Source organism: Halyomorpha halys, unplaced genomic scaffold (assembly GCF_000696795.3).
Source record: "Halyomorpha halys isolate HHAL.00 unplaced genomic scaffold, Hhal_1.1 Scaffold625.1, whole genome shotgun sequence".
Taxonomy (NCBI): domain Eukaryota; kingdom Metazoa; phylum Arthropoda; class Insecta; order Hemiptera; family Pentatomidae; genus Halyomorpha; species Halyomorpha halys.
Genome location: NW_027114461.1, coordinates 433,572 through 444,849, shown reverse-complemented (window position 1 = coordinate 444,849; position 11,278 = coordinate 433,572). Strand labels below are relative to the sequence as shown.

The 11,278-nt window shown below is 30.1% G+C and overlaps 1 protein-coding gene across 1 annotated transcript in view; it reads right to left on the bottom strand.

Annotated features, from left to right (window-relative positions):
• Positions 1-6,391: 6,391 nt before the first annotated feature.
• The window catches only part of LOC106692002 (deformed epidermal autoregulatory factor 1), a gene marked incomplete in the record, with an annotated part of 26,555 nt that continues 21,668 nt past the window's right edge, over positions 6,392-11,278 (bottom strand). The window contains 2 exon segments of the mRNA XM_067051645.1: positions 6,392-8,558; positions 10,678-10,863.

Sequence of the window (11,278 nt, the reverse complement as noted above, 5' to 3'; positions counted from 1 at the left end):
TACCCTTTACATTTACTATTTACTACCTTTAATTTTTCTTACTATATCTTACTTTTTTACATTTTATACCCCTGTTATTTTACTCCTATGTTTTTGTTTTCCTTTTGTAACTATGTGTTTGTATCTTTTTTAGCCCTGACGAAGCCCTGCAACGTGGGGCGAAACGTTGGCTCAATAAAATAGTATATTCTACTATTTGAGTTTTTTTTTTTACCGCACCCGGACCATATTCCTTTCAAATAAATATTATTATGTTCTGTGCTACTTCAAAAACTAAAATGAACCTTGGAAGTAAAACAATAGTTCACATCAACGTTATAAAAAAAAAATATGTCTTGATTCATATAAAAATCCCAATAGTTGACACATCTAAATCAAAAATCTATTTGTTGACATAAATAAGTTAAAAGAAAAAATTAGTTATTACAAAAATTTATTATTTTGTGGAGTTAAATAAAATCTAAAAATATTTGTACTGTACATACTTATGTACATGTAACACAAATTTAAAAAAAACAGAAATTTAAAAAAAAAATTCAAATACAAACATAATAATTTAACCATTTACATCAATAGAAAAAATTTAAACATATTTTGTAATTTAGAAAAGGAAGATGGAACAGTTTTGTAAATTTCGTAATTTCTATCAATTCACTATTCTAAACTTTTTAAATACAATTACAAGCCACAAAAATCACCTCAGAGAATTAATCACTAATTTTAAATAATATCCTGAAGGATTTCATCTCCCACAAGAAATTCAATAGAATCTTTATTGTATCCATAAGTACAAGTCTTTACTAGTACTATACAATCATAACCACCAAACAAATTGTGATCGGGATGTTCAAGATTTTGTTTCAAATTAATAATGGTCACCATTCATTTGCTATCAGCAACAATCATATTGTTTATTTTTTCTTCAGTTCTCATTCATGGCTCTCTATCTCTTTTTTCATCTCCATCAATATTTTTTTGTCATATCTGTTATTTCTATGTAAAAAAAAAAGAAGCAAACCACAAGAATTTTTTAGCTTGGTTTATATTGTTGATATTTGTTCAACTTCAATAATGAAGCATAAATTTGGTTTGGAAATAGGTAAATAGAAAAAAACCTGTTATTTGCAAAATCATATCTATCCTTTGGGGCTCCTCCCTTCTTCATTTCAGGTAGGTTATATGCCTGAGATAATAATCATCTAAATGACTTTAAGTTTGTGAATTTGAAATAATTACCTGTCCTTTATAGTTAGTAGTTATAAAAATTGGATGCGAAATATGAAATAATGTGACAATCAACCAAAGAAGAACAAAAGAAAAATATTTTCCTAGATTAAAAACAAATTTCCAGCTATAAGAACAGTAATGGGTCATTATCAGAAGATGCTCTGATTTCACTTCCTATATTCTCAATTATATTCTGCTTTTACTTACCTACTTAGTGGCATAGTACCTTCACTTTTCATGTAAAGACCACGCAGGAGCACCTTAAATAATGATTTTAAAAAATGAGGTAGTGAAGGGTGAATATTTGTGAGTGAGGAAGTGACAACATGCTTTTTGGGAGGTGAACAAAAAGATTTTTAAAATTAAAAACTATATTTCAAAACTTTAAACAGTTTAATATTAATGCTAGAATAGAATTATTCACTCCCTCATTATTGAACATCATGGACAAAATGAGGGAGAGAGATTTTCAAGACTTTAATTTCTTTTCAATTATTGTAATTTGTTTAAACATGAAAATAAAAACCTCTAGCATTTTCCATTGAAAATAAAGTCTATAAAAAGTAATTCTTTTAAACTATCCTGTTTTTTGAAGTGAAGGAGTGAAATAGACCACAAAAACTGCCTCTGCAGAACTGAAGCAAGTTATTGATCATCTGGCTGGCGGTCTAGAATAATCTAAGGGGCTACCCACTACCATTCATCAGCCATCTAGCCAAGTTCCCCTCCAATCATTTTATGTGAGGGAGGGAATCCTCATGTAATAACTGATGAAATCAGTCAGTGATTTGAAACAGTCATTTGTGGACCAAATAGAATTTTTAAAGTGCTTTACCTAGAAGGTCAGACATGGTGAGTACAAACATATCTTTTTAAATTTTGTACTCTTTTCTCAGTCCGCCGGTGTTCCCCAAGGTAGTATCTTAGGTCCCATTCTTTATACGGTTTATACAGCTGACATCCCAACCCACCCTGACACAGTGCTAACAACATACGCTTACGACACATGTATACTTTCTGTAAACAACGACCCAACTAATGCATCACAAACACTACAGGCACACATAACATCTATTGAAGAATGGTGTAAAAACTGGAGAATCAAAATAAATCCTGAAAAATCCCACCAGATCACCTTTACTCTCCGTCGTAAACCTCTGCCCTCCTGTCCTACAGTATCCTTTCTAGATACACCACTAACACCTGTTGAACAGATTCGATACTTAGGACTCCATCTTGACAAGAGACTTACTTGGAATCCACACACAAGACTGAAACGACAAGAAACTGCTCGTAGATTCCGATTGCTACAACACTTACTTGACAAACGCTCTAAACTTCCCATTCATTACAAAAAATTAGTATACACTACAATAATCAGACCAATTTGGACATATGGAATTGAGCTCTGGGGCTCCACCAAACCATCAAATTCTTCCCGCATCCAATCGTTACAATCCAAAATCCTACGTAAAATCCTTGATGCTCCTTATTACGTCACAAATAAACTCATTCATAAAGACCTTAACATCCCATTCGTTGCAGATTTGACCCAAAACAGATATGCGTCTTTTTATTCCAAACTCCTTAACCATCCTAACCCATTAATTCTTAATCTTTCATCCTTAACAATCCCTGATAATCCTCCGAGGCGTCTGAAAAGAAGATGGCCAGGCCTTGTAGTTTAAATTAATGTTTGAAGTACCACCAATGGGTGGTTCCTTCCCAAGATTTTCAAGTGTATATGAAACATACTACATATTTACTTGTTGTATTATTTTGTACAGTTGTAAATTACAATAAATAAATAATAATAAAAAAAAAAATTTTGTACAAATATTTAACTTCACCCCCCACTGAGCATGGTATAAACATTAAAGTGAAGTATCATGGTAACACATACACTACTATAAGAGCAATATTTATGTAAGTGGGTCATTGTCTAAAGATCCAAATATTTCGCTTCCTAAAATCTCAATAATAAAGTCATAATTTCGAGCTGTGAAGATTCCTAGCTACTTAGTGGCATAGTACCTTCACTGGTACTCAGTACAGGAATGCCTTTAATTATTGTTTACAAAAAAAGTTGAAATGAGGGAGTGAAGGAAAATGTTTTTATTTTATTTCTATTTAATGTCTATAATAAATAAAAAGGTGTATCTTTTAATGAAATCCTCAAGTAATAACTGACTAAATCAGTCAATGAATTGAAACGATAACTAGGCAAACATCACCTTCGCTGTGGATTGTCTTAAAAAAAAAAAAAGTGCATGTTAAATGTAAAATACAGAGGAGCTCTAAGTGGATTTTCTGGGATACTTGTTTTGTAAACTTGTAATCTTTATGAGATAATAAAATCTTCAACAGCTTCCTCATATCATCTTTCCTCCCCCTCATGAGGTGTGGAGCTCAGCTGGTATGTTGCTAAATATCATTCTCCATTTAACAGACTCTCAACCATGTTAAATATTGTATCATTTTAACATGCTAAAAAAATGAAATATTTCTCCATTTAGCACACTTCGACATGTTAAACTAAAGATCATGAACCTGATACAGATGTAAAATGAAAGTTGTATGATGCACAAGATTTTTATGTATTAATATAATAAAAACGATTTATATGTAATAAAATGTATTATTTTTAATATGTTGTCTAGCAATATTTTTATTTGTAATGTTTATGCATTGTGGACAGTTAAAGTATATACTATTTTCATTTTGAAGGAGATGATCACGGCTCCAGAAGGAAGAAAAATAGTAATAACTATTTATTTACTTTCTGCCAATGTTTTGAGCTACCTTTTAGGTTTTCTTCAGTGCTACAATAAAATGATAAAAAGAAGGTACACTTAGTGTAAGGGTAAAAGAGTAATACAAAAAATATAGCATAAAAAATGTAAAGTTGCTGGTACATAAGATAAATAAAAAAAAAAAATTATTAACTAAACTAATAAAGTGAACAGATAAATCAAAATATGTATAACTAAAAGATTTATTGATTTAATTAAATAAGACATAACTGTTACAAAATGGTAAGCTTAACAGGTAAAATTATTATTACAGATTACATAAAAACTGGGTTGAGTATAAATATTCCTTACAAATAAAAATAAAATCCAAAATAAGTAAAGTAATAATGGAAAAATAAAATTAAAGGAAACAAAAAAATATGTAAAATAACATAAAAGTAGATTGATAATATTGACAGGAAAAAAAAAAATATATTATGAGGAATGTAAAGATAATTAAATATAAGATTATCTGAAAGCTGACACACTACCATGACCACTAATTAGCTGGAACTCATTAAGTCGAAACACAGAAAAGGTCTGGTTTCAAACTGTAATGACGATTAAAACACTCAAAAAATGTCCAAACTATAAACGCAGACAGGGCTGCTGAGACACTACCATGGCCATTAATTAGTCGGAACTGCCATAAAAACTAAGATGGTTGGTCCGTTGCTAGGTGACACCTCTTAGCAACTGCCCCTATTATTCATTATAACACACAAATATAATCACATTTTTTTTTTCCTCAAACAACCAAATCCAATTAAAATAATAAAAATAAAACTAGATATAACTAAATTAAATACTAATAAAACTCAAATACTATTTACAAGGTAATTATATATTATGGCGTTAACAATGTTAATTGAAACAACGCTGAGCTACAGTATAATCTTGAAGGTAAAGACAAATTTATATCTAAGAGATGAAATAATTACTAAATTAAAAAAAAGAAAGTACTAAATTAAAGGTAAAATGCAATTGAAATAAGGAAAATGGTAACATATGAGATACAGAGTGAATTAAGTAATAAAAGTGAAGATATAGTTATTCAAAAGTAAGCTTTGAGGACCAGAGAATGAATATATATCACAAAATACTAAGATGTAATGACAAGAGGTCAGTGTAAAGAATAATATAATATACTGGAATAAATAATAAATTATGAATGGAAGAATAAAAGTCAGAAGTAAAAGGGGTGAAAACTATTTAACTTAACTTACCTTACCTTATCCTAACTAAGGGGTAACTAAAATTATTTGGTGATGATAATAAAATCAGAAATTATACATAGAATCAAAGACATGAGAATAAAGGAAACAAATCAGAAATTAATACAAAAAAAACTAAAGTTATTGGTTTCTAATTAAGTTTAAAGTATTGATTAAAATATAGGTATGAGAAATATAATTTTTATCAAGGGTCTAGTTCAAGGTGTATGTAAATAAATACTGAGATGAGCCTTGTTCTTGTGTATAGTGTAAGGTGGGAAGTTATATGAAATTAAGATTATCTTAATACAGTTAATATTAGTTTTGTGGTACTGGGGATCGGATAAGAAGGCATAGGTGTCTAAATAGGTAGGTTTGTTGTACCAGTTTGTGGACAAGAAGCTATCATTGTTTCTAATGATAAGGAGGTCCAAAAAGGGGAGAGAAGAGTTGGTTTTGGTTAAAATGGTGAAATAAAATCAAGGGTGGTATGAACTAAAAGAAGAAAAAATTAGAGGGATTTTCTTCTGAATTGAGTATGAGGAACAGTTCATTTACACATTTATTGATAAATATAATGTCATTAGGGAATAAAGAGACGATGGAATTAAGGCCATTAAGTACTATGTTGTAGGGATTAGGGACGAGAGAATTCCCCATGGCAAAGCCAGAGATTTGATGAAAATAAATGGCCCTGAAAATTGAGATATGTAGATTTGCAACAAAGTTCGAGGAATTCTAGATATGAGGGGAAGTTGAGAGTGGTATAGGATTCTTGGTGGTCCAGTTGTTTTCTAGAAGATGTAGTGCTTTGACAATGGAGATGTAGGTAAAAAGGCTTTCTAAGTTAAAGAAAGTCAGAATGAAATTAGAGAAATAAGGAGGGATGTTGATAGTTCATGAAGTTGGAAAGAGTTATTGATATCATAAGATTTGTCATGACTACGCATTTGAAGAGGTATATTTTATTTTGTTATGTATCTCTTTAACATAAAACAAATACTTTTTATTATTGTTGTAGATTTCATCATTAAAATTGGACATTTTTCCACTTTTTTTTCTTTTGTTTTCACTTACCTTAAATAAAAAAGTTTTACAATGGCTAATGTAGCCATTCATTTACAATAATGATTAAGGCCAAATAAAGAAGAAAATACACAATTTTTTAAAAACTTTATTCTTAAAAATATAAAACAAATAACAATATATATAAAAATAAAAAAACCTCATATAAAAATAATTCATCAGAAGATTGCCTTCCTTCACCATATCAGTCACTAAATCTTGTTGACTAGAGAGAGAACATTTAATATTAATTTTTTTTTATTCTTAAATAAGTCCCTTTAGAATTATAAATTAAAAAAAAAAGTACTTAGGCATTATCCATGCTGAAACTTGTCATCTATAATCTGACACCAGATCTAATCTTATTCCTATTAACACAAATGGTATAATAAAAAATAAACTGTGGTGGCATGATTAACGTCTTCAGTGGCAATAGTTGACGTTTGCAAAGAGAGTATTTGAAATGGGTTTGCCACTGTCGAAATTATTATTAACATTTTTATTTCTTTAGTATATTTCTTTTAAATATATTTTTAATTATAATTCATTTAAAGTTACATTATTTTACATTTGTTTTAGTGGCAAACCCATTTGAAACCTCTCGCCATATGATGAATTACAATGAATTAATTTAAAAAGAACGTGTGTTGTTATCTGAAAAAACTGTAAATTATAAATGTTTTGTAATATATGTAAGTGTAAATATTGTTCTATTGAAGAATAAAGAACGTAATTATCGTTACATATATATCTTTTTCGTTTCACACGAACACGCACTAAAAAACTTTTAATTACATTATATATTCATCTTAATGAATACACTATCATATAAATTTGCATAAATGATGAATCTGAATGTTGGGAGGCAGTCACACTATGTTGCTTGTTTCTCAACTTTGCTGAACATAATAATCATTCGATATTTTGGTTAACTTTCAGGGTCAACAGAATTGTAAATATGATTAACTTAAAAAAATTTCATATCAGCATCTCTGATTCGGTCTCATTTTTATATGCCAAGCAAGTCAGAATAAACAGTCAATCCTTCTTTGATATTTATTTTTATTTGTTCCAGAAGAGAGCATGCTTTTCTATCTGATACACTACACTAATAAACACTCCCTCCCTCCCCCGGCTCCTCCTGCAGTACTATCAGCTAGGCTCAATTGTTTTTACCCTACTGAACCGAGGATAAACTCTATGCTTAACAATAAATAAACCTTAAACCAGTTGTAAAACTTATTCATCAGTGATCAAACTAAGTATTTTCTATAATTTACCTTTATATCTCCACTACTTTTCTTTTTCACTCAAACATTCACCCTTACTTTCTTCAATGTCATAATGCAATAATTTCTAAAGTACGTTATAAAAGTATCTTCCATAGTAAGTATATTTCTTGAACTTAATAATTTTTAAAAATGTAAAAAATAAACACAACTTTTTAAAAATGAATATAAACTTCGTTTCTATATAAGAAGATGGTCAAGGTTGGGGTCAAAAGTGAAACAAAAATAGTTAACAACTATTTATTTTCCGACGTTTTGCCCCACTTTGCAGGGCTTCATCAGGGCTAAAAAGATACAAAATGATACAATGATAAGAATAAAAATACAAAGATTCTTATCATTCATTCATTCATTATTCTTATCATTGTATCATTTTGTATCTTTTTAGCCCTGCAAAGTGGGGCAAAACGTCAGAAAATAAATAGTTGTAAACTATTTTTGTTTCACTTTTGACCGCAACCCTAACCATCTTCTTATGTATCAATTTTTACGGTCAACTATATATACATATAAACTTTGTTTCACTCCTAAAAAATCTTTTACCACTCTTCATAGGTAAGTCTGTCTCAAATTTTTCCATACAGTACTAATATTTATATTTATATTATAAAAGGATTGGTTATACTTATTTCATATAGTCTAAACAAGACAATGTCATTGATAATCAAATATCTTATAACCAAATAGAAATCGTTGATAGTGTTAAGTAATCTAAAATTTAAAATATTGTTTTTAACATAAATAACAAGAAATAATTTAATAAATAAGTATTAACAGAAAACATCATATATGTACCATTAAGACTATTCTCACATCAGAAGAACAGACTCTGAGGTACCTTCAACAATAGAAAATTGAACCCTGTTTATAAGTTGCATTCCATTCCACCTGCTGACTGGCCCAATCCTTAGGTAGGAAAGTAAGGTTCTACAGCAAAGAGAGAGTATTCAGCACAGGTTTCAATTAGCACACTGCAAACGAAAAAAAAAAAACTTTCATCTTAAATCAGAAAAATTGTCATCATTGTACAGAACATGGAAAATCATGAGGAAAAAAATAGTATATAATCCAAAATAACTTAATTAAAAAATAATAATAACCCTATTTGTTCAAAGGAATAGAATGTACTTATTTATCTATTTAAACACACTGTTATTTTGATGAATATTAATACTTAGAGTGGTGGCAAGTGGAGGTTTAAAATTAACTTCCCTGTTCCATCTGCTTCCCATAGGCCGGTGAAAATTTAGTGATTATAAATCTATAAAGTATATTCATAAGATAATAGAGTATTAAAGATGAATGTAACAAATATGAACAGAGAAATTAAAAAATGCCAAAATAGAATATAATACTTCAAAAAATTTAAAATGAATCACAACAGAATAAATGTTACAAGAGAATAAAGAAAAACTTATAATGAACTCTATAGAAAATTAAACATAATATTACAAACAAACTGAAATAATAATATATAAATAAAAGAAATTAAATAAACTGAAAATTTATATAAAATAATAATAGATAGTGTCGAATTTAAGTAATCCGATCTTTACCATTCTTTTTTGGATTTATATAAAGTCGGGGTCGGGGGTCTCATTTTCTGATGCCCCCCTTTCTGCGGACACCGGAAGGCCCCGACGACGCTGTGACTACAATGCCGCCCCAGCCTATGCACTATGCAAGGTAGGACCTGCCCTACCCCTACCATCACGCCAGGGTCCAGGACAGGCTGGCCAGCCACTGAAGAGGAAAGACGTCTTTTCAGACATTGGGCGAAGATACATGGTCTTCACCATATTCGCCCACCGTACACCTTGACGAGGGAAGCGGCTAGGATACGTCACCGCGGCGGCGAAGACGTCACTCAGATAAGCCAATAGAATATATGAGACCCCAATGCTCTATTGTTACACTATTATAGATAAATAATTCTGAACTAATTCACTAACCAGTTTGCTCCTCCAGGGATTAATACTTTTATAAATAGAAGGAATTATATGCATGTTAATTAACGGAAAGTCTCACAATTTCCAGCCCCCCTTTTCAACACATTAATTATGATCGTAAAATTACACTCGGGACACCTGCAGTATAGCACGACCAGGTCCCTAAAAGAAAAATAATTTTAAAAGAAAAATAAAGAACTGAAATAAAATAAGATAAAGTGTTCTATAATAATGCTGAAGCAGGCCAGACATAAAACCTTTATGCAAACTAAAATATAACTCACTGTAACCACGGGCAGTATTAGCCCATATATGTACTTAACACTAGCTTAATACTCTATATATTTACATTTTACAAACATAGTCTATACATGTATGTACTGTATTTTTTTTTTCTTTATTTAATATATTTTTGGCAGTAACACTTGGCTTTGTAGAGAAGTGCCTCAACAAAATTTAATTAATTTAATTTAATTTCATGTTGACACGTATAGATGCAAGGAATTTTCAGGAAACTGATATAATATAGCATAGAACAGAATTTACTAAGGAGCTGTAATGTGTAGAGGAAAGTATCAAACTAAAACACCAATTTTTAATAATCGTAGTAATCAACTTCACTAAAAACCAACCAATGTTAACAAAGTAGAAATGCTAGTAAACTCTTCACCCCAGAATACATTCAGTACCCATACACTATCTGTCCTGCCCCTTATAATGAATAGGGTTATTTCTGTATTCAGGTTTTTAAAAAAATTAAATTATTAATAATTTACCAGTTTTAGTTTTTCAAGTATTCGAAATTTATATTCCATAACATACGAACATGAACTTACGCATAATATGATAGAAAACAAAAAAAAAAAGTCTAGAATACTTAAATATATTTTTGAGAATTTTAACTCAAATTGTTTAAAAAAAATTATAGGACATCATTGAGTAATTCGAGCCATCAAACTTGAAAACAGATTGAGGTGTTTCTTAGAAAATAGATTGAGGTGTCTCCTTGAAAAATTGTCACGTACATGTTTCCTTCAGTATGTAAGAAAAAAAAAGTGTGTCATCAAATGATAAATATTGTAGATTAAACAAATAAAAATTAATGAACTAATCAATATGTATAAATAGGAAAACATCATACATGCATCACTGAGATCTCCCTTGGAACTATAGGACAGGCTCTGAGATACTTTCAACAATCAACATAATTGAACCTTGTTCCATGCATATTTTTTTCAGCGAATAATCCAATCGTTCCTTCAGCAGAAGGAAGGAGTTCCACAGCAGAGGAACATTCAGCACAGGTTTCTCTGCTGCAGTTAGCACACTGCAACAAAAAAAAAATTTTCACTGCTAAATTATATATATAATAAAAAATACTGATTAGAAAACAAATAGAAAAAAAAGAAAGTTAAATCTTAAGGAGAGTAGTAGAATTTGCTATTTCAGTGATTCCCAAATCATAGAAGCCTGCTTAATAATAAGTCAGAAAAAAAATCTTGCTCCATCTCCATCCTCGATTTAAGGTGGTCAACCTCTATTGGAAAGTCTGGAATATTCACCTGCCAAATAAATGAAACTGGGAAGCTTAGCGTGCATTAATCAATCAAAATCTTTTAACTGATTAGAGAAGATGGTTGGGGGGGTGCGGTCAGCAAAGAAACAACATAAATAAACAAAAATTATTTATTTATGCCAACGTTTCGACCTGATTTTCAGGTCTTCATCAGGGCTATAAAAAC